This window comes from Engystomops pustulosus, chromosome 10, assembly GCF_040894005.1.
Source record: "Engystomops pustulosus chromosome 10, aEngPut4.maternal, whole genome shotgun sequence".
Lineage (NCBI taxonomy): Eukaryota > Metazoa > Chordata > Amphibia > Anura > Leptodactylidae > Engystomops > Engystomops pustulosus.
Genome location: NC_092420.1, coordinates 36,487,193 through 36,510,268, shown reverse-complemented (window position 1 = coordinate 36,510,268; position 23,076 = coordinate 36,487,193). Strand labels below are relative to the sequence as shown.

The 23,076-nt window shown below is 43.6% G+C and overlaps 1 long non-coding RNA gene across 1 annotated transcript; it reads left to right on the top strand.

Annotated features, from left to right (window-relative positions):
• The first annotated feature begins 12,655 nt into the window (after positions 1 to 12,655).
• LOC140104570 (uncharacterized) lies at positions 12,656 to 15,368 on the top strand. The gene is made up of 3 exons (XR_011850364.1): positions 12,656 to 12,699; positions 13,606 to 13,775; positions 14,213 to 15,368. It is a non-coding gene; the product is annotated as an uncharacterized lncRNA (long non-coding RNA).
• The last annotated feature ends 7,708 nt before the right edge of the window (positions 15,369 to 23,076 follow it).

Sequence of the window (23,076 nt, the reverse complement as noted above, 5' to 3'; positions counted from 1 at the left end):
TACTGGGATTTTCACGCACAACCATCTCTAGGGTTTACAGAGAATGGTCCGAAAAAGAAAAAACATCCAGTGAGCGGCAGTTCTGTGGGCGGAAATGCCTTGTTGATGCCAGAGGTCAGAGGAGAATGGGCAGACTGGTTCGAGCTGATAGAAAGGCAACAGTGACTCAAATCGCCACCCTTTACAACCAAGGTAGGAAAAGAGCATCACTGAACGCACAGTACGTCGAACTTTGAGACAGATGGGCTACAGCAGCAGAAGACCACACCGGGTGCCACTCCTTTCAGCTCAGAACAGGAATCTGAGGCTACAGTTCAGGCTGGTGGTGGTGGTGTCATGGTGTGGGGAATTTTTTCTTGGCACTCTTTGGGCCCCTTGGTACCAATTGAGCATCGTTGCAACGCCACAGCCTACCTGAGTATTGTTGCTGACCATGTCCATCCCTTTATGACCACAATGTACCCAACGTCTGATGGCTACTTTCAGCAGGATAATGCGCCATGTCATAAAGCTGGAATCATCTCAGACTGGTTTCTTGAACAGGAGTGGCACCCGGTGTGGTCTTCTTCTGCTGTAGCCCATCTGCCTCAAAGTTCGACATACTGTGCGTTCAGATATGCTCTTCTCCCTACCTTGGTTGTAACAGGTGGTGATTTGAGTCACTGTTGCCATTCTATCAGTGGGAGCCCTCCACCTCCTGACCACTTTACCACCCCGTTTGTATGCTGCTATCTTACTGGCTTATTGCCAGGTTATTTGTCTTTTTTGCACTAGGGTTTGCCTCCATTACCTGTATTGAATGTATACCATGATTGCACTGTAGGCATTAATTTACCTAGCATTTACTCTTATGGCAGCTTGATACATGCATTTGCACTTTATACCTGTTTTCTCATTACTTAGGGGTGGCTTGGGTGCATATTGCCCATTCAGGAGGTGTCTTGTTTCTGCACCGACCGCAGTGCACAACAGGGTAGACAATTGTATGTACTTTGGTACAATTTTAATTGATTTTAGATATGTGTTTGTGTTCAGTGTTTGATACAAATAAAACTTATTATGTTTTTCTGAACCCATTATGTCAGTGACACACTGCTTTTTCTGTTTTTTTGTTTTCCCAGTTCTTGGTGGTAAAATTAGGAGTCTTGGCTTATACTCGAGTATATACGGTAGTGACAATCTCATATATATAGCAGGTGTGGAGTAACCACGCCCCTTCCTAAACAAAGTGCTAAAGTATCAAGTTTAGAGGTTTTTGATTATGTCTTATTCCCAATACACACTCACCGAGGCAGATTTGCCACATATCAGTGGGGACACTGACCTTTGTGTTGTCCTGGAACATCATAATCCCCTTGTTAGGAGTTAATGTATTTTGCCTCATGCCACCTTTTACATACTGCATAAAAACAATCCCTCAAATTGCAAAAGGAATGATTTAAAGGACACCTGTCATCAGGTCTCTGTCACTATTTCTGTCACCTCTACCTGTTTGAACAGCTCACAAGGATCCATCCCAGCCTTAATCTAGTCAACTCATACATTAATCATTGAAAAATCATCTCCCCTGCTCATGTCTGTGTGTAATGTATAGCAAAGCATTGCTGGTGTCTGTGCTGTATCTGCTGACATGCTGCATCCTCCCATACACATGTGACATCAGACATCAGCTACACAAGTGCCTGACATGATCTGATATACATGAATGCCTGGAGCTGTTGTATCCTTCCTATACACACACCGGCTGCAGGGGGCATGGCCACCTGCAAGCACATGGAGGAGCCATTACACCATTATACAGGCCGTCAGTCGGGGCGTGGCCTGATGCCGACCTAGGAGGACGTGCACCGCGGAGCTCCCGGGACCTGGCACCCTATCACCCTTCCCAGGCAGCCATCCTTACCTGTACCCCCTCCAGTCTGCTCCCCGGTGCCGCGGGTACTTGCCCCCATACTCCGGTGGCGGTATCGCGGTGGTCACCGGCTCCGTGAGGTCCCCTCCAGCACTTCACCTCCTGCGGCCTTCCACGTGTCCCGCGCGGCGGCGGGACCATAGCCGCCCGGCATCGCGGCTGTATACCGGAGAGGTGCTGAATACCGGGGGAGGGAACCCCCCCCCCCGTGCTGTGCCGCCGACCCGCTGTGCTGCTGACCTGGGGGATCGTGGCAGCGCTCCAGCCAGCCCTGTATCCGGCCGGAGGCGCCATCTTACTGGACTCCCCTGCGCTGCCTGAGGCCTAGGCGCGCAGGGTTAACCCTGTCACTGCCGGACTGCAGCCAGGAATAAGGTAGGGAAGTAATTCCCCTGCTACTGCCCTCCTCTCACCTGGGGACCCCAAGCTGTGCAGCCCACCATACTCCCAGTGACCCCCTGCTCCTGGGTTTTGTTTTATATTAACCCTTGCAGTGCCGCTGCAATAGTCCACGTGGGTTTGGACTGTATCTCTGCTAATTACTGGACGCTAGGCTCCTCGATTGTTTATCACTGGCCCCCTCTGTCCAGACGCCATGGGTAACCGGAGGAGGACGGCTAAATTGCAAAAAGCGGCGTCCGGGGTGTCTGCGCCTCCATCGGATGATGAATCCATCCATGAAGATCCTCCATTCCAGTCCCTGGAACCCCTGGATGCGCAGGAATGCTCCACATCACAAGCCGTTCTTGCACAGATACAGTCAAACGCTGCAAAAAAATTGGGGAGATTCTCCCGCACACAGCCCTGCTCTCCTCAGGGGTCCCCAAACTCCTCTCCCTCCCTCTTTGAAGGCTCCCAGAGCCCGCCGCAGCTTGTAAGTTATGAGGAGGGCGCTGATCCGCCTGACGTGGCCACTGAACTGGACCGCAAATTTGCAGAGGTGCTGGCGGCCATTAATGGGTGCCAATCCAAACTGGTTACCAAGGTGGATGAGCTGCGACAAGACTTTGTTCTTTTAAGACACGATGTTCACAAAGCCAAAGAGCGAATAACAGAAACTGAACGCAGAATATCTGAAGTGGAGGATGTCCAGAGGCCTATGCCGACACAGATAAGAGAGCTTCAGCGCCAAATGTCTGCTTCCATCGACAGAGCTGATGACCTCGAAAACCGCCTGCGACGGAACAACGTCAGAGTGGTTGGCCTCCCCGAAAAAGTGGAGGGGTCTGACCCGGTATCCTTTTTTGAAAATTGGCTCAAAAATATGCTGCCTGCAGATACCTTCTCCCCGTTCTTCACAGTAGAAAGGGCCCATCGTGTGCCATTCCGCCCTGGCCCCCCAGGGGGCAATCCAAGACCCTTCCTGGCCCGGCTGCTGCACTTTAGGGACAGGGACTCTATCCTCAGGGCTGTCCGTACCAAGGGAGAAATTCTCTATGCCAACAGCAGAGTGTCCTTCTACCCTGATTTCTCTGCATCCGTCAGGAAACAGCGAGCACAATTCACCGAGGTCCGTGCCCGTCTCCGTGACAAGGGGTATAAATACTCCATGATGTACCCTGCCAAGCTCCGAATAGTGGATGGTCAGAAGACTCGATTCTTCACTTGCCCAACCGAAGCACTTCACTGGGCTGATGCAGCTCCACGGGCTCCAGCTGCAAGGCCCGCACCTCCTGAGTGACTGGACTCACATATCCTTTTGTCTGATGTGCAGTGACTGTGCTGGACTTGGTCCTGAGTGGTTATCCAGGGGTCCCAAATCACTGTTACAGTATTCTAATATTTGTTTACACTTTACGTGCCTCACAAATGTACCCTGTGATTGATTTGCGCATTCTTCTTGGTCATCTTGACCAGTGCGCCATTTATGGCACTCCATTCTCTCCCTCCCTCCCTCCCCCCCCCCCTTCCCACCTCCCCCTACCATTACCTCCCCCTACCATTACCTCCTTGCGTCTTCCTCCTTCCCCCCCCCCCCCTCCCCTATTTCCTCTTGGTTCTCTCTAAATATGGCTGCCTAATAACCTCCTGATCATCTATTCATTAAGGGTTGAAGGTCCCGGGACAAATGGTGTAGGTTTGTCTTGAGTTAGGGACCACTGTTCTACTATTTGACTGTTAGTGGGTATAGGTCTACACTACTGCTGTTAGGGTGTTAGACAGGGGGTTTGTATTCTTGGGATTGTTAGTTCAGTTCTGTTATATTTGTTATGCTCACTGTTGTCTGTCTGTCTATGTCTTTGTGGTATGAAAGGATGAATGCTTGGTTGCTCACGTCTCCTTCCCCACACCCCTTTCCCTTCCGCTAAGATGTCTTCACTTAAGGTAATGAGCTGGAATGTGAGGGGACTTAACTCCAAATTCAAGAGGGCCCTGATGTTAGACGTCATTAAGCGTCAGGCCCCCCATATTGTATGTATCCAAGAGACACACCTTACGGGTCAGAAGGTCCTCTCCCTGAAGCGGGCCTGGGTGGCTAGAGGTTACCATTCCTCCTACTCTGTTTACGCCAGGGGAGTATCCATACTCATATCCAAAGCGCTTCCCATAGAGGTCATACAGGTAGCACCGGATCACTTTGGCCGTTATGTAGTCATACATTGTGCCTTGTGGGGTTTTACCTTTACTATTGCGTCTATTTATGTCCCACCTCCCTTTGATCCAGCAGTATTGCATCTAATATCCAGTAAGCTGGCTGCTATGCCTCCAAGCCCGTTACTCTGTATTGGTGATTTCAATGCCGTCCCTAATCCCTCCTTGGATCGTACAAGTGGTCTGGACACAGGCTCGGTCCGTCTGAACGAGTGGCTCACCTCTCTAGACCTCGCCGATGTTTGGCGTAGTAAACACCCTCAAGAGAGAGAATATTCATTTTATTCCTCTGTTCATAAGAGCTTCTCTCGGATTGATCTGGCCTTTGTCTCCCCCGATATGATGCAGCACGTTGACCAGATATCCTATTGCCCGCGCAGTGCGTCAGACCACTCCGCCTTGTTCATTAGTCTCCTTATAGGCCCTCCCAGCGACTCCCGCTTATGGCGCCTGCACCCGGCTTGGCTCCTGTCCCCAGCGGTCCAGAGTACTGTTAGGGCAGCGCACAGCGAGTTCTGGGATGTACACTCAACCCATCCTGATCCCCTTCTAGTCTGGGACTCGTACAAGTCCTCGGTACGGGGGGCATTCATGTCGGGGGTAGCTGGCCATAGGAAGTCCTTGAATGCCCAGGAGGAAAGGCTGACGGCTGTACTGGTGACTGCAGAAAAGGATTATCTAGAGAAACCTACTCCGGGGAATAAAAAGACTTGGGCTCAGGCGCAGAGGAACCATCTAGCTGTAGTGAAGGAGCGCACCAGCAAACGCCTGCTAGACAGGGAAGCGTCCATCTTTGAATTTGGAGATAAAAACGGGAAGCTGCTTGCGTATTTATCGCGGGCTGAACGCCCCTGTGCTTCCGTTCCCTCTATTGTTGATGGTAACGGAGCATTGATCACAGAACCCCGGGCCATTAACTTGGTATTTCATGAATACTATTCTTCTCTTTACAGCTCCAGATTGTCCGCCTCTTCCGTCGAGATCTCCGGATTCCTTGACAGTCTTCCACTTTGGAGGCTCACACAGGCACAGTCATCGGAGCTTGATGCTCCGCTCTCGGCAGAGGAGGTGGAACTGGCCATCCAATCGTTGCCCCCCGGTAAGACACCTGGACTTGATGGGCTGGGAGGTGAGTGGTATAGGGATAACTGTGAGACTCTGGTCCCCCTTCTCCTCAGCCTATACTCCGATGCGCTTGATAGTGGTTCCCTCCCCGACTCCATGCGAGAGGCCCTTATTGTAGTTCTTCCTAAGCCTGGCAAGGATCCCCTGCTTCCTGACTCATACCGCCCAATTTCCCTCCTAAATTCAGATGTTAAAATACTAGCAAAAATTCTGGCAACAAGGCTTAACAAAGTAATACTATCATTGGTTCACCCGGACCAGACAGGCTTTATGCCTGGGAGGGGAACTGACATAAATATACAAAGACTACACCTGAACATTGCAGAGGCAGAGCGGTCTCCAGACCCTGGGTTTATATTATCCTTAGACAATTGTAAGGCGTTTGATTCTGTGGAGTGGCCCTATTTGTGGACCCTTTTGCCTAGAATGGGTTTTGGCCCTCGATTTACAGCATTGGTTAAGCTACTGTATAACGATCCCAAGGCTAGGGTGCGGACCAACCTTAACATCTCACCTACTCTCCCTATGGCCAGGGGCACTAGACAGGGTTGCCCACTATCTCCCCTCCTCTTCGCACTCGCCATTGAGCCCCTTGCTGTGGCGATCCGCCACTCTGAGGGCATTAAGGGCATAACTAGAGGTACTATTATTGAAAAGGTATCTCTCTATGCCGATGATACACTTGTATACCTTGGGGATGTGGGCCCCTCTCTGGAATCCCTTCTGGCCCTGATAGAACGTTATGGGGGGTTCTCAGGCCTTCGGGTTAACTGGGACAAATCGGCCCTATTTCCCTTATCTGAGGTAGGGGTACACTCCCTCCCCGTCCCAGTCCGGGTGGTGTCCACCTTTAAATATCTGGGAGTCCAGGTGTCACGCAAGGTCCAGGCATTTACGGAGTTAAACATTACACCCCTGATAGCTGCAACGGAATCGCGCCTAAAAGCCTGGTCCACTCTCCCCCTGTCTTTGTACGGGCGTATTAATATATTTAAAATGATTTTTCTCCCAAAATTTCTATACCTTTTCCATGCCTGCCCTATACTACTTCCTAAGAGTCTGTTTAAACGCTTGGACGGCATTCTCAGGTCCTTCTACTGGCAGAGTAGTGCCCCGCGATTCAGTCTAGCGCTGCTTCAGGCTCCCAAGTCTAGGGGTGGACTGGCTGCCCCGGATCTGTATCTTTATTACCTGGCTTCCCAGCTAGTATATGCCCAGTGGTGGATAGATATAGACATGGGTAATGCAGCTACTGCACTGGCTGGTGCCTGCTGTACAGGTATAAGTCCCCATCTGATACCCCACTTCCCCTACGTACGGTAGCGGTGTGCTGGCGTAGGGCACAATCCCTGGTAGAACCGAGCAGCTCTCCCCCCCTCTCGCCTAGGACTCCATTGTGGCTCAATCCGTGGCTCTCTCACTTCCTCTCCCTCCCAGGCTGGACAATGTGGGGGGCAGCAGGGGTGAAATTTGTAGGCCAGCTCTTATCCCCGGAAGCAGAGTTACTCAGCTTTAACGAGATAAGGGAGAGACATACTGTACCCAATACGGCCAGCTTCCATTACACGCAACTGCGACACGCATTCAAAGCCCAATTCGGCTCCTTCAGCCTGACAGTGAAATTCTCCAAACTAGAGACTCTGATGAGTACCCCAGACCTCCCTAAGCCACTCACTCAGTGCTATGCTCTCCTACAAGAGCAAAAGTCCAGACCGTTTGATAGAGCCTGTGAACGCTGGAGACAGGATATCCCTGACCTGTCAGATGATGACTGGAGGGAGGTCGAACTGTCCTACTTCACATCTGTAGTGAGTGCGAGGGACTTCCTGATCCAATCTAAATTCCTCCATAGAGTATACTTCACCCCTGCTAGACTATTTCGCATGGGAGCAATGCCTAATGATCTTTGCTTTCGCTGTCAGGCTGAAGTCGGATCCTTCCTGCATTGTGTCTGGTCCTGCCCTAGGGTCCATGTCTTCTGGTCCGAAGTGCTGGAGTTCCTTAATTTACACTTTGATTTCCCACGCTTACTATCTCCCTCTGTGTGTCTCCTCGGCATCATAAATGAAGTTGTCAATGGCCACTATGACAAAATTTTCTTTAGGTTTGTCCTATACTACGCCCGAAAAGTGGTGGTGATGACCTGGAAGGACCAGGAGCCCCCTCCATTAAAAAGATGGATACTACTCATTAATAGTGTCATTCCCCACTACCGGTCCCTGTATGCCAACAGGAAGTGTCCCCAGAAGTTTGACCGCATCTGGTCCAGATGGTGCGCGACTCCCCATACAGCCTTATAATCACATGTGATTTATATTCCTCTCCATGATGAAGGAGACTGAGCGTGCTGGTGTGTGTGTGTGTGTGTGACTGATTGTCTACGTGTCAATAGTTATTTGTGTTGTATCAAGATGTCTGGCTGCAGTATCCTGCTGTTATCTACTATGTAATATCCCTCAGGTAGTTTTGAAACGCAGTAAGAACCTGACTGTTACCATGGCTGTTGTATAATAATCCTGTATTGGGGGGAAGGAAATATGTGACAGACAATCTTGATTTCTGGTTTTGTTTATTATGTTTGTATAAAAATTCAAAAACTGCAAAAATAAATACTTTTTAAAAAAAAATACAGGCCGTCAGTCAAGCCCTGGGGGTGTGGCTGTACCTCCCACTCATAAATAAGCTGGACAGCTTGAATATACTAATGACTCATACAGCTTTAGGACCTCATTGCTTAAGATTACAGGCATGTAGAGGGGCAATGAAGGGATAGAGGCAATGCTCTCTAATGGCAGTTTATGAAAATATATTTAGTATAGAGCTTTAATTTGCCTGACGGGTTCTCTTTAAAAAAAAAAGTAAAATAATCTAGTATCACAATATTTTGAAGTATCTTTATAGTATAACACTACCAATAAATTAGGTATCTCAATAATCATTTTGATCCAGAAAATAGAGGTTTTTATACAAATTTTCCTTTTCCATTTAATGGGCAACACACAGTACCCTAAATACTTTACTCCATAATGTGTTCTTTTCCATGGCTGTGTGTCCGTTCCTTAAAAATAGGCAGGTTTGTGAAAAAAATTTATGTCATTGCGATAGCATCTGGGCACCGTGCGTGAAAGATGGTTGCTAGGATACACTGGAATCAGAAAATCCAATGGAAAGTAAACAAAAAAAATAATTGCAACTTGCCTGTTAATAACAGACGGATACAAGACAGATGCCACATGTTTTAAACTTGGCCATAAAAAACTGATGAAAAAGCTTGTGTGAATATAGCTTAATGCTTACATTTTATAAATGCAATATAATTACCTTAATAAAATGTCAGAATTAATGTTTTACCTCCTACCCAATTCATTCATATTTGCAGGCGTGTTCAGCAAGTTCCCCAAAATAACCTCATCAAAAAATAGCCTGCAAACAGCTATACGGTCAACAAATAAGCATAATTCACAGCTTTGAGAAAGAATCATTGCTAAAGATTGATATAAACTGTGTTGTCTCTAGGGGTTGATGTCCATGTAATTTTTTGTTCTAGGGGTAAGTAAAGGCACATTACACCTCTTAGCTACTTGCCCAATTTGCACTTTCCTACCACGGCCCATATTTTCAAATCTGACATGTGGCACTATAAGTGGACAGAACTTTGGAATGCTTTGACATATTCTTGTGATTTTGAGATTGTTTTCTCATGACGCATTGCACTTTTTATTAGTTGAAAAATTTGGGTGATATGTGTTGCGTATATTTATGAAAAAAAACTGATATTTTCCAAAAATTCAGAAAAATTAACGATTTTTGAAATTCAAAATAACTTGATAACTAACATTTACTGACTGTGTACTTCATGCATTCTCTCATTTTTTAGGGTGTCATGAGGATTAGAACTTTAGGTGCAATTTTTCACATTTTCACTCAAAACACAAATCACACATTTGAGGGACCTAAATAATAGTAAAAGCCCAAAAATTACCTCATACTTTATACGGTTGAAAAAAGACACTTGTCCATCAAGTTCAACCAAGGAAGGGAAGGGATTGCATGAGGAAGGGATTTAGGGGAAACAATTCTATATAACATAACCATCAATGTTATTTAGGTGTAAAAAGGCATCTAGACCCTTCTTGAAGCTCTCTGCTGTCCCTGCTGTGACCTCATTATAGAAACTACACCCATCACTGTATTTAAAACAATGTTTATGAAGTTTGTTAACCTCCATTTTGTCAAACACTTAGAGGGTTATGAATGGAGCCAGCACCAGAAGCAGTGGCTCCGAACGCGACTATTAACCCCTTACAAACCACAGTCAAGCATGACTGTAAGGGTCTTCCCACTATGGATCGGATTCCCGCTTACCAGGGGATCCAATCTACTTCTGGGCAGCATGAGGTCTGCCAAGTGCCCCGGGGTTGCCGATCTCTTCTGCGGTCAGACCCCTTCTGGGTGACTGTAAGCTGGGTCTGACTGTAAACTGTCTCCGCATGCGTCTGCATGCTCAGAGAGTTTACACTGCTTTACAATGATTAACCCCTTCCCGACATTTGAGGTAATAGTACTGCATCGCGGGAGGTGAGTTCCCGCAAAATGCAGTACTATTACGTCAGTGGATAGCTTGTTCAAGCTAACCTGTAAAAGTAAATAAAAAAGTTAAAAACATTAAATAAAAACATTTATTAATAAAAATAATTAATTAAATAAAGTTAAAGTCCCCTAAACACAAATATTCCCTATATACATGCAATAAAGTGAAAAAAACACAAAATGTACATTTTTCATAAAATCTGTTCACAAAAATGTTCTAAAGAGTGATCAAAAAAAGTTATGTGCGCCAAAATGGTACCACTTAAAAGGACATCTCAACACGTAAAAAGTAAGCCCTAAACCAGCTCTGTCAACCAAAAACTATATAAATGAGGTATCACCGTAATCGTAGTGATCTGAAGAATAAAAATAATATAGCATTTTTAGTGTACGGTGTACGACCCCCAAAAAATACAAAAAGAAAGGAAACCAAAATTGACAATTTTCTTTTCACCCATACATTCAAGAGTTAATAAAATTTCATCAATAAGCTAATGAAATGAAATATTTGTAAAGTGCATCTCATGTTGCAGAAAATAAGCCCTTACATGTCCAAATTGCCAAAAAAATAAAGATTGTATAGCCAATAAAAAGTGACAATGCATAATCTGCTCTGAATGGGGCAGCTTCCCTTCGATGCTCTGGCGTGTGCCCATACAGCAGGTTACCGCCACATATGGGGTATTGTTATATGCGGGAGGGATTGGGTATCAAATTTTGTGGAGAGTTTTGGTATTTTATCCACTGAGAATTTGTACATTTTTTGAAAAACACATTAATTTAGCCAAAAAAAATGTACTTTCAAAATAGTATCGATTTAGTTTTAACCCCTGTAAAACAATTAAAGGGTTAACAAACTTCATAAAAGTTGTTTTACGTACGTTGAGGGGTGTAGTTTCTCTAATGGAGTAATTTATGAGGTTTTACTTTTATTTAGGCCTCTCAAAGTGACTTGAAACCTGAGCAGGTCCCTCAATAGCAGGATTTTGCTTTTCTTATGAAAATGTGAAAAATCGCACCTAACGTTCAAAGGCCCATAACATCCTACAAAAATAAGAGTATGCGTAAAAAACCATGTCCACATAAAGTAGACATTCGTTGAATGTTATTTATTATGTTTTTTTGCTGTTATAACTATATGTGAAAAAAGTAGAACATTTTGATGTTCAAAAACCGAGAATTTTTCCAAATTTTCACCAAATATCTGATTTTCTCATAACTAAATGCAAAACATACCACCAAAATTTTTCAACTAACATGAAGTACAAAGTGTCACGAGAAAACAATTTTAAAATCACTTGGATATGTTAAAGCGTTCCGAAGTTATAATCACTTGTAGTGACACAGGGCAGATTTGAAAAAATGGGCTGTGTCAGGAAGGTGAAAAGTGGCTTCGGCGTTAAGGGTTTAAGTATTGCAGTGTATTGGACTTGAACAAGTGATCAGAGCATTGCTGGGTCAAGTTCAAGTTTGTATAAATAAAACCTGCAAAAAGAACAACTCTTCTCGTAAAAAAATAAGGCCTTAACCAGATTTTAAGTGTTTTTATTATGTGGTTTTGTTGTCACTGTGTTTATGTATTAATAAAGTTTTTTTGATATTACCTTAGTCCATCATACGTATCCTCTCTTTTGTTCTTTTGTTGGTTACATGCTCTCCTAGGATACGTGGACTTATTTGTTATCTGTATACATTGGTAGTGCCTGTCCTATTCTTTGTTTGGCCTTAACCAGATTTGTCAGCCAAATAATAAAAAAGTAATACATATAAAAACTGGTGATGCTATAATTAACATTTTTGCCAAATTACTTTTTATTCAGTAAAATTGCGTAATCATCGTGATCCATAGAATAAAAATAATATACTATTTTATGGTATGTTAAACGGCCCCCAAAAATCTTACCAATTAAGATTAAGATTAAATTATATACCAGAAAAGTGCTATGCCTGGCCATGCACCCATACAGAAGGTTAACAAACTTCTTAAAAGTGATTTTTTCATATGATGAGGGTTGTAGTTTCTATAATGGGGTAAATTACGAGTCTAGCTATTATTTAGGCCTCTCACAGTCAATTAAAAGTTGAGCAGGTCCATCTAAATGCGGGTTTTGGTGATTTTTCAAAAAATGGGAAAACATCCTGAGCCTCATAACATTCTAGTAAAATACGGGGAATGTTAAAAAACCATGCCAACATATAGCAGGTATTTGAGAAATGTAAGTTATACATTTATTTGGGTGCTATAACTATCTGTTTCAAAAGTAGAGGATTTTGAACTTTGAAAATAAAGAATTTTTTTAATTTTTTTTTAACATTTTCATTTTTTACATATTATGCAAATGAGCCTGAGGGGCTCCAGACTCAATAGATGTCAATAGTTAAAAAAATATAATAATTAAAAAATGTTTTTTTTTGTAAAATCAAGGGCTTAAGAAGATAAATGAAGAACATATCCTAACAGAAGGGACATACACTAGCATGTAAGTGAGCTTGGTTTACCAAGCCTTCATCCCGGTGGTAGATTTCCTCTTACTCTTTAATGTGTGTTTTGGATTTGTAGCATTTTTTTTGGAGACCTGTTCACTGTACCATAAAAGAAGTATATTATCGTTATTCTATGGACCACTACCTCATTTATATAGTTTTCTATAGACTTGGCCAATTTTACTGAAGAGAAACTAAAATAGCAATGCCATTTTGCCATTGTTTTAGAAATTCCATTTTCTGAGGCATAACTTAGAGTACCTGTAAAGGTTTTTTTTCCACAAATCAATAACTCTTGGGATGTAAAATAACGTTTACTATTATCTTTGTTACCTATATTAAGTAGTTTCCTTGCTATCCCCCTCAGATTACCTCAGAGCTGCAATTGCTACTTCCTCTCCATGTGGTGACAAGCCCTATGAATCCGTACTTTGTTTGCACTTTTTTTCTTGGTCGGTTTCATGGGAAGGGAGTAGCTGCTGCTCCCTGCTCACAGAGCAGGAGGTCATGGTGGTAGTGAATGCAGCAGAGCTGAATGCAATTGTCTCCTGCACAGAATAGTAAGGTACACAATCTCCCTGTTCCCTAGAAGTCCCTCCATCCCAGTCTCTGATTCTACAGAACTTTCTGTCTCTGCACCTTATGCTGCTCCCCTCTCCCCCACCTTGTCATCAGCAGTATCAGCTCCGTGCAGATTAGCTATTAACCCTTAGTTCTTACACAGCACAGACATAGATTTCAGGTACTAATTATTTATACCACTTATTACATGTTCACTGCTCCTCCATGTCATGAAAGCTGCCAGGATGGTCACCATAAACATCCTGTAGGTGCACAGTGCAGTTTTCAGTGGATTAACTTGTGGAAAACTAAATGTATTTAATGCTTTAAATTACTTTAAGAGAGAACACACTGCATCATGGGATCTGTGGGCAAGCTAACTGGCCTCATCCTGAAGGCATAGACTGACAGACATTAGTCTCCGCCCACTTCACCTCTAGTGAAAAAGATTTTTGCACTTTCAGAACAGAAAATGCCAGAACTTTGGAAAGAAAAGGACGAGCAGCACAAAGTAAGCTTATTTCTGCTTGTTTTTAAAGGGTGGAATCACATATAATAATTTGGTAAAATCACTATAGCTTTACAGTTACACTTTAAGTATTTTTTTTGGGTGACGGAGCTAGTTGAGGGCATGGCAAGTTGTTGTTTTCAGTGGTACTATTTTGGTGTTTGTAACTTTTTGTGATCACTTTTTAGAACACTTTTGGGAAGAGATGCAAAATGTACATTTTTGGCAAGTTTTTCAGGTTTTTTTTTTACTGTGTTCACTGAGCGGGTCTAGTAATGTTTCTAATTTATTGTACAGATTGTTATGGACGCGGCAATAGCAATATGCGAGGCTTTTATTATAAGTGAATAGGCAAGGGTGGTGTTTATGGGATTTTCACTTTTATTATTTTTATTAAAAATAAACTTTATATTTTTAAACCTCTTTTTTTTTTTTTGCAGGTTGGTTTGAACAAACAATCCTGTAATTGCTTGTTCAAGCTCTCATTGAGCTAACACACTGCAATACAAATTCCCGGATGCAGGACTTAATTTGAGATGGCGCATCCCCAGGGCAGTCATTAGACCTCGAGACTACCATCATTTTGCCCTATTCTGACGCTAAGAACTTCATACTTCGGTATACAGACCTTTATAATGTGTTTTTGCGGAACGTGATGACATTTACATTGCTACCATTTTGGGTACTGTATGACCTTTTGATCACTATTATTAAGTTTTTTTGCTGTTGCAAAATGGTGAAACTGTTTTTTTTTTACATTTGGGAGCTATTTCCATTACAAAGTCAATGCAGGGAATAACCATATGCATATGTTGATAGATCGGAACTTTTGGGATGTGGCTTATTTATGTTTGCTTATTTATTTTTATATCAGTTCTAGGGGGTGATTTGACCTATAAACCTTGGGAATCTGATCATTCCTACCATATACTACAGTATTGCAGTATATGAAGAATATGCTAAAGATCCTGCGCAATGACAAGTCTTGGAGTTTCATACAGACTCCAGGCTGCCATGGGAACAGATCCATCCAACCCAAGATGGCTTTGCCAGTGACAGATAAATGGTTAACATCCGCTATTGGTGCTGGAATCGATCATGAGTGTTAACCATATACCTGCCGCTTACAAAGTAATATCGATTTCTGTTGATGTAATGTGTACATTTTCAAACACTTCAAAACACTACAACAAGATGCAAAGAGGCTATTGTATAAAAAGCCACCTGGGTGCACCTGGATTTCCTCCCTCCTGTTGTCATTTAAATGTGTATTTGAATACATTCTTCAAAAGTTAGACAATTGTTGTTTTATTTCTTCAATAAGTCTTGCTAAATCTGAAAATATTACTACCACAGAATTTGTATGGCATCATTCAAGACTTTATTAAAATGTACATTGGAAAGTTATTGAACAATTGAAAAGCAGATCATGGTTAAATGTAATCTATAATCTCAGATTTTCAGGACATAATAATGTCATGAAAAGTCTTGGAGTGTTAGATTTACTTTAGGGAGTTGTTCTTCGGAATCCTCTGAACTTTTGGGACGTGGCTTATATATGTATGCTTATTTATTTTTATATCAGTTCTAGGGGGTGATATAACCCTTGAGAATATGATCATTCCTACCATATGTTTTATTTCTTCAATAAATCTTGCTAAATCTGAAAATATTACTCCACAGAATTTGTATTGCATCATTCAAGACTTTATTAAAATGTACATTGTAAAGTTATTGAACAATTGAAAAGCAGATTCATGGTTAAATGTAATCTATAATCAGGAGATACCGAGGATGAGGAAACAGATGCTTCTGCAGCGTTCCAAACCTCAGATAAAGCAGTCACAGAACCCCACTTAAGGGCATGCTGCAGGCTCTCCGGGCCTCTCTAACATCAAACCTTCTAAAGGTGGTGAGTCCCCTTCAATCCACTATTTCTGAAATCCAAGATCAGGTCACACACGTTGAATCTAAAATGGCAGAATACGCCTCTGAGTTTAATAATCTAGAGGACGGGCATCAAGAGCTCGAGGAAAAAGTTTCCCAGATGCAGGAAAAATTGGTCCACTATGAAGACGTAACAACATCAAGTTTAGAGGAATCCCAGAATCTATACCTAACCACCAGTTGCGGGAATATGTTATGCAGCTTACTTAAGCATGTCTAAAATCTCTAACAGAAAATGAACTATGTGTGGATAGGGCTCACAGGGTCCCCAAGCCAAAAAATGTACCGGATTCTACCCCTAGAGACGTTTTGGCACGCTTCTCCTTCTACCACACTAAAGAAGTTAACTGAAGTTAAAACTCACCACAGCATAACATGGGCTTTAAAACTGTCTCCATTACTGTCATGGGCCTGAGCAGCTTACAGAAAAGAGATTTTCTGTGTTGGCAGGTTATTACCCAAAAATGTGACATAATATTATTCGCACAGGAGACAAACTTACCAACAGAGAAACCTCCACGACTATAGCACAAACACTTCCCAACAGTCATCTCATCCACATTTACCAAAAAGAAAAGAGGAGTGCTGGTAGCTTTTAGGTACACACTGGCAGTGGTAGTACACTCTCAAATAGTGGACCCCCCCCCACAGAGCAGATACATAGTGGTGATCTGCACTATCAACAACATAGATTCTATACGCTCCCAAGAAACACCAGTTGAGATTTGTTCGCAAGGCAATGAAAGTGGCGAGTAAAGTGCAGAGGGGTAACCTACTACTCTGCGGGGACTTTAATACCCCCCCAACACCATCAATTGATACTACATCACAAAACCCTGACTCAAATAAAAGACTCGACCGGGTTATTTCAGAATACTCGTTATTTGATGTCTGGAGAGTTCTACACACAGACGAGAAAGATTTCACTTATTTTTCTTCTTCTCATACTCAAGAATATATCTATTTCTGGCGGATAGAGATCTACTAGACAGAGTTGAAGAAGTAAATATAGGTGAGATTTCATGGTCTGATCACGCTCCAATTTCTATCTCTCTGACCAACATCCTAAGCATAGTGATTATATCTGGAGGTTGAATACGTACTTACTAGCAAATTACCAGAATGCCAAAGCAATAGAGAAATACATACAAGACTATTACCATTACAACACAGCATCTGAACTAGATGAGTTTACTTTAAGGTCAGCCCACAAAGTATACGTTAAAGGACTTATTTCAGACCTGAGCGGCAGAATAAAACGCCGAAGAGATGCTCAAATAGAGAGTACAATGAACAATATCCGAGATTTAGAAGCCATCAATAAAAAAAAGCTTTGAATCCCTCTTTTGTAGAGCGCTTAAAAAAAGGAAGAGACCACCTTCGTAACTTACTTTTATATACAATCTAAAACTGAAGCTCTACTCACAAGCCAACAAGGCGGGAAAATAACTAGCCTCTAGAGTTAAAAAAAAAAAAATTAAACAAAAGAGGAGAATTTAGAATACAAAACACCCTATGACGAGGGAAAAAATTCAATCCCCTAGAGGGATAGCTAAAGATTTTCAGGACTACTACAGCGCTCTATATAACTTAAAAGATAACCTGGAAATCCCAATCCCCTCACAAGCATCCATTGAAAATGTAAACTCCCTCCTCCTTTTTAACATAAACTGTTAAAATTATGGTATTGAGCCAGAGGGCTCCTTGAAGAAGAAATCCTCTGCTCTGCTCGGATAACACCTACCAGTGTCACAGGTGCTCCTGCGACCCATGTTCCAGGTCGCAGACGCACCCATGTGCCCCCTCAAGCCAGCACCCTCAAGCCAACGAGCTCCAGCGACGGTCTTAACACTTCAGTGCGCGTCCCGATCTCGGCTAATTGGTGCTGGCCACCTGACTACCTATAAATGTTCAGCCTCTTCCTGTGACCCCTGCCGGATATTTGTGCCTTGTGCCTTTGAGAAAGCTTTGTTCCTGATGCCCTGTGCCTTTCTTCTGAATTCCCGTTGTGACCGAGGTTCCATTCCTGACTACGCTCCTTTGCTGCCTGCCCTGACCTACCGCTACATCCCCGACTCTGATCCTGTGCTGGGTGTTTCGACCTCCTGCCTGTCTCCGAACAAGAGTTTGCTTGACGATTCTGTACTCCCCCTTCTACGGACAAACAAAGTCGTGCCTGTGGAAAGATCTGGTGGTAGCACGGATCAGCTAGTCCATCCTGCTTTGCGGCGGGCAACCACGTGGAAAACCACGTACCACTTATACACTGGTCCCAGGTGTCGGCTTACGTCATCGTCCATGGTGGTTCAGTGGGTCCACTACCCCTGGTGCCTGACAACTAGAAGGAATAGTTTCCTAACTGTAGACAACACTGTTTTGACCTGGATTTGTCTTCGCAAAGTAGAAAAAGAGGGTAGGGAATATAGGAAAGGGAAAGGTGTGAGTGTATCTTAAAAATTAACTTTTATTTATTGCTTAAAAATCTTCAACGAGTATTTTTGCTCATATATGGATTTGTCCCTTTAGTACAGTGTAGGGAACTCGTTTGGCTGAGTGAGAGGCTTTTGACTAGGGTCGGGAAGTAATATTTCTCCTTATGGATCTGTTTTCATTTATATACTGATGTTTTTTATATTGCAACTGCACAATGTGGTTATTATTATTCAGTTTAGTGCATTTTTCTTTGTACGTGGCATTCAATTTCTCATAGTTAGTGGAATCCTATTTTCTCTGTTCCCATGGTTTCCAGCTATCTGTATCAGCCAACTGTTTGTGACACTTTTGTTTGCTGACTTGGCCAGTGATACACTGCATGGAATTTAACACGTTGCAGTTAAAACTGCATCACAATCAGCTTTGAGGTGGTATTAGGTGCAGTTTTGTCAATTGAACAGGTGAAAGACATGAACTGAATGAGTGAATTTGATTTTGAAGGGGAAACCTGCTCCACAAATGTCATTCACTCATTCAGTTCATGTCTTTCACCTGTTCAATTGACAAACTGTACCTAAAACCACCTCAAAGCTGATTGCGATGCAGTTTTAACTGCAACGTGTGAACGTACCCCTACTTCTGAAATTTAATGCTGCACTGATATGACACTTTCAGTCCCTCTCAATTTGATAAATGTGTATGCCACCTGTAAAGCTTCCTAACATTATAATTCTGCTGCTTTGAAGATTGTTTGACCATGTTTTCTGCTTGTAGTTCCTGTGTCCTAGTTCAGATTTTTCCCAAAATGACAACGACTTAACTTCAAACAGAAACACGGCTGTCAGGCTTGAGATGCTTCTACAAAGAAACATTGAAAGAAAAATATATCTAAAATTTTAAAACGTGATACAACACTGTAAATGCATTTTACCTTTTAAAGACGAAGCCTTTTTTTCGGATTTAATTTTTTTGCCCCGCACATTCCAATAGCCATAAATTTAGCTTTCTAGTGACACCACAATATTTACTAGACATCACAGGGTGGCAAGGTTGCACCAGCAGACACAGGTTCAATTGCATAATGCAAATTAAATTTTTTTTTTAATGATAACTTTCCTTTTTTACCTGTAATTTATGTCTGGAACTCCTCTGTATAATGTTGGCATTCTTTTTGTGGGATCTGGGAGTTGGCAGACGCTATTAAAAATATCTCACATTTTATGCATACAATTTTAGGCCGCATTTACACAAACATATGCCTGCCCGACCATAGCTCTCTCCATAGAGATGCATGGCGTACTGACATATCCTATATTTTCCCCGTATACAGAGCGGTACAATGTCACACACATATAACTCCATGTGCCCATTGCGGTCTATGGGGGACGTATGTACAGCTGCAAGCTTGCGGCTGTACATACGTCCCCCATACGGTCATGTGAATGTAGCCTTAATGAAAATAAGAGGACTGTTCAATAAGTAGCCCTGTTTGACAACAGAGGGCATTCCTGAGGATAGTTGGTGTTATCATTGTGTGCTGCCATCTATCAAACAACTGCAAAACAAATTGCAGACTGATTGATTGGTTAGTTTGGATTTGGCAGCCATTTGAGTAAGACGTGTTTCGTGTTTTTCGCTAAGATGGAAAAAGAGCAGTATCGTTCGGTAATTCGCTTTTTGTTTTTGGATGGGAAAAAATGTGAGCAGATAAAAGCAAAGTTGGATGTTGTTTATAGGGACTGTCAGGTTCGCTAGGGAGAATGCCGGGACTTCTGGTTCTTCTGCTGGTGCCAGCAGCGTTCTCCAACCCCCGGTGCGTATCCGCGCAAACTCCACCTCTCGTCCCGGGCAGCGGCTGCTAAGATCTCGCGCTGTCTAGGAGTTGTGTTCGGAACTGCTGGGACTTGTGGTACCTCTGCATGGTGCCTGGTTGTTCTGCACCCTGAGGGGTTAATTCCCAGAAGCTTCCAGCTCCTATCAGGTTCTGGAGGTGGGGTTCTGGCTGCATAAATTGCAGCTTCACTAGTCACCTGTGCCAGTGTTTGAAATCCCTTCATCACTCGCTCGCTGCATTAGGTTGACTTGCTCTGTATCTGTGTTGTTGTGACCTCGGCTAGTTTTTGACATTGACTCTTTGCTTAATGATTTTGCTCTTGACGTACCCTCTCGTTGTGACTCCGGCTAGTTTACCATTCTTTTGTGTTTTATGTTTGTCAGTCTGTTTGTGTTTCCCTTCCCACACTTATCCAGTGTATTTCGAGTCTTCAAGTAGTCGCCCCACGGTTTAGCGTGGGGGGGCTATAGGAAGGGACAGAGGTTGGGACAAGCTCAGGGCACACTATCCCCTGTCTTCTGTGTTATCCTACCCTAACAGAAACACTGGCCACACATTGGTCTGCATCCTCTATATGACCTGCTACATTCACTCCTTCCATGGAGCCTTTGTCAGCTGTGGTCGCTCAGGTCCAGACCTTAACTAAGCATGTTCAGAGTCTGTCTGCCCGTCTTCAAATGCAGGTTTCGGGGCAGACAACACCGCAGGCTCCACCACCACCTGCACCAGAACCTAAGGTTCCTCTCCCTGACTTGTTTTTTGGTGACCATAAGACATTTTTTTCATTTAAGGGGGATGTAAACTTTATTTTTCTTTACGCCCTCACTCATCGGGCACCGAGACTCAAAGGGTGGGCGTGGTCATTTCTCTTGCGCGGTGATCCGCAAAATTGGGCCTTTTCTCTACCACCTGACTCTCCATCCCGCTCTTCTCTTGACGCTTTGTTTTCTGCATTAGGCCAGATTTATGACGAACCTGACCGCCGAGCACTGGCAGTTTCCCACCTTAGATCTCTGTGTCAGGGAAAACTGACGGCGGAAGATTATTGTGCCCAATTCAGACAGTATGTGACTGACTCGCAATGGAACAACTGTGCCCTAAAAGACCAATTTATGTCCGGACTGTCAGACCGAGTACAGGACTTAGTCTTAGCTTATGCCGAGCCACAGACATTAGATGAAGCTATGACTCTGGTCGTCCGAGTTGATTGTCGCCTAAGATCCAGGCGATCACCTCGGGTGTCCCCTGACTGTCAGCCAGCGGCCAGTCTGTCTTCAGGCCGTCAAGAATTGGAGTCCATGGAGCTGGATAGCATCTGTCCTGCACAGCGGAAGCAACATCGAATAAGACGCCATCTTTGTTTCCGCTGTGGAAGTCCTGATCATCAGATACACAGCTGTTCCAAGAGGCAGCAGCAGGAAAAACTTCCACTCCTAAGCAGTAATCGAGGGGACTGCTTAGGAGCTCAGGTACTCCCAGTTGTGTCTAGAATGTATTTACCTTGTACGGTTAAGTTTCAATCTGTTTCCTGTACTGGTCGCGCCTTCTTGGATTCAGGCGCTGCATCTAATTTAATTGATTATAATTTTGTCTCTCAGTTTTGTATGTCATTGATTCCATTGTCCACTCCTATCCAGATGTCAGGTGCGGATTTGACCCCTCTACAGGCAGGGTTGATTGAATTCCGAACCCCGCAGATAAAGCTTATGGTAGGAGCTATGCATGAAGAATGGTGTTCTTTCCTAGTTATGGAAAATTTGTCTGAAAATGTCATTCTTGGTCTACCCTGGCTCCGGATCCATAATCCGGTAATTAATTGGGAAACTCTGGAGCTGGTTCATTGGGGTCCTCACTGTAAGGATCACCTGACCAGAGTTTCATTATTTACAGTGGTGGCGGAAGATCAGAGTCTTCCAGGTTTTCTCTCTGACTACTCAGATGTGTTTTCAAAACCCTTGTCCCAAGTCCTTCCTCCTCACAGGGAGTTTGATTGTAAAATTGACCTTCTTCCTGATGCTAGATTGCCAAAGGGTCGTATATATAACTTGTCAGTACCAAAACGGGAGTCACTGAAGAGTTATATTGATGAGAGTTTGGCAATCAGACATATCCGTCCCTCTGAGTCGCCCACTGGGGCCGGGTTCTTTTTTATTGAGAAAAAAGATGGTGGTTTACGGCCGTGCATTGATTATCGAGAATTAATTAAAATAACGGTAAAAAACTCAGGTTCTCTCTCCTTGATCCCAGATCTCTTAAATCAGGTTTCTGGGGCTCAAGTTTTCTCTAAATTAGATCTCAGAGGGGCTTATAACCTGATTCGGATCTGGGAAGGGGACGAGTGGAAGACCGCATTTTTGGGACACTTTGAATACCTGGTTATGCCCTTTGGTTTGAGTAATGCCCCAGCGGTGTTTCAAGGGTTTATGAACTCCATCTTTCATGATTACATCGGTGTGTTTATGGTGGTGTATCTAGAGGATATTTTCTCTCCTGATATGATTTCTCACCAGCAACATCTCCGCCAAGTACTTACCAGGTTGCGCAAAAACCACCTCTTCGCTAAGCTGGAAAAGTGTGTTTTTTGCATCCAGACGGTTTCCTTCTTAGGTTATGTAAGGTTCAGGCGCTCACGGACTGAGATTGGTAGGCCAAACCCAATCTTAAGGCCCTACAACGTTTTTTAGGTTTCGCTAACTATTATCGGAACTTTATTAAGAACTTTTCCGTGATCGCCAAACCCCTCACGGATCTAACCCGTAAGGGTGCTGATCCGAACAATTGGTCCCCTGCCGCTTGCTCTGCTTTTGAAACTCTAAAAGCGGCATTCTCGTCAGCCCCAGTTTTGGTTCCACCTGACCTCTCTCTACCGTTTGTTGTGGAGGTAGATGCCTCCGAGGATGGAGTAGGTGCAGTGTTGTCTCAGGGGTCCTCCACTCTCACCAGACTTAGGCCCTGTGCATATTTCTCTAGAAAGTTTTCTTCTTGTGAGAGGAATTATGATAGTGGTAATCGAGAGCTCCTTGCCTCTTTGAGAGTGGGCATTTGAAGTCTGGCGACACTTTTTGGAGGGAGCTCTTCATCCGATAACTG